This window comes from Centroberyx affinis, unplaced genomic scaffold (genome assembly GCF_046629955.1).
Source record: "Centroberyx affinis isolate AG114_WGS23_722 - 3 ecotype Tasmania unplaced genomic scaffold, CSIRO-AGI_Caff_v1 ptg002508l_1, whole genome shotgun sequence".
Classification (NCBI taxonomy): Eukaryota; Metazoa; Chordata; class Actinopteri; order Beryciformes; family Berycidae; genus Centroberyx; species Centroberyx affinis.
In genome coordinates this window covers 15,001-16,145 of record NW_027280730.1, presented here as the reverse complement: position 1 = coordinate 16,145, position 1,145 = coordinate 15,001, and the positions used below count along the sequence as shown (strand labels likewise).

Genomic DNA, 1,145 nt, shown 5'->3' with positions numbered 1-1,145 from the left:
CAGTCATGAAGCTGTGATGTAAGGAGGCCGCGCCGCTCGGCATCCTCACTCTGTAGTTATTTACATCTGTCCGTGTCACTTTGTCCCGCTCGCCGTTGGAATTCTTATGTTGCCTAGTGCTGCGGCATCAAGTACCACTAAAAATACACTTACCTCCAGGAAGTAATTGGATATAAAAATACAGCAAAATACAACTTTGTTTATTTAATTTATTGTTAAATAGGTGTATAACCCATTATGACATGGGAAATTAGCTAACAAGGGGAAAAGCTCATTCTTCCATTCATTGTGAGGGTTGAAGCATTTTTTCATGATTCAGATTAACATTTCACAGGTGGTTGAAGATGAGAAGGTTCCACCGAGACTCGAACTCGGATCGCTGGATTCAAAGTCCAGAGTGCTGACCGTTACACCATGGAACCTGTTCGCATGTTCATACTTAAATATTCACACACACATTTGCCTTGTATCATTTAACGGCAATTTGTTAATATCCTAGCAGCAGTATTTTGTACAAGTTGTAATTTGCTAATAGTCGATTTAGGTAAGCCAGAGAAAAGGGTGTTACAATAGTCAAGCCTAGATGAGACAAATGCATGAACAAGTGTTTCAGCATCAGAATGGGACGGAGCTTGGCAATATTTAGTAAATGGAAATATGCAGTCTTTGTAATATCGTTGATATGTTTACCAAAAGAGAGATTTGGATCAAATAGGACACTGAGATTTCTAACACTCGGGCTTTGTGAAATTGTGGAACCAGCTAAGTTCAGAGTGAGATCACTGAATTTGTTTCTAATCTGCTTTGGACCGAGACCTAGCATTTCAGTTTTCTCAGCATAAAATACAGCAAAATACAACTTTGTTTATTTAATTTATTGTTAAATAGGTGTATAACCTATTAGACATGGGAAATTAGCTAACAAGGGGAAAAGCTCATTCTTCAATTCATTGTGACTGTTGAAGCATTTTTTCATGATTCAGATTAACATTTCACAGATGGTTGAATATGAGAAGGTTCCACCGAGACTCGAACTCGGATCGCTGGATTCAAAGTCCAGAGTGCTGACCATTACACCATGGAACCTGCTTGCATGCTCATATTTAAGTATTCACACACACACACATTTGCCTTATATCATTTAA

At 38.3% G+C, this 1,145-nt stretch overlaps 2 non-coding genes across 2 annotated transcripts; both read right to left on the bottom strand.

Moving 5' to 3' along the window:
• Positions 1-350: 350 nt before the first annotated feature.
• On the bottom strand, positions 351-422 carry trnaq-uug (transfer RNA glutamine (anticodon UUG)). Its single transcript has one exon. It is a non-coding gene; the product is annotated as a tRNA-Gln (tRNA).
• Positions 423-1,014: 592 nt separating this feature from the next.
• Positions 1,015-1,086, bottom strand: trnaq-uug (transfer RNA glutamine (anticodon UUG)). Its single transcript has one exon. It is a non-coding gene; the product is annotated as a tRNA-Gln (tRNA).
• Positions 1,087-1,145: the final 59 nt, after the last annotated feature.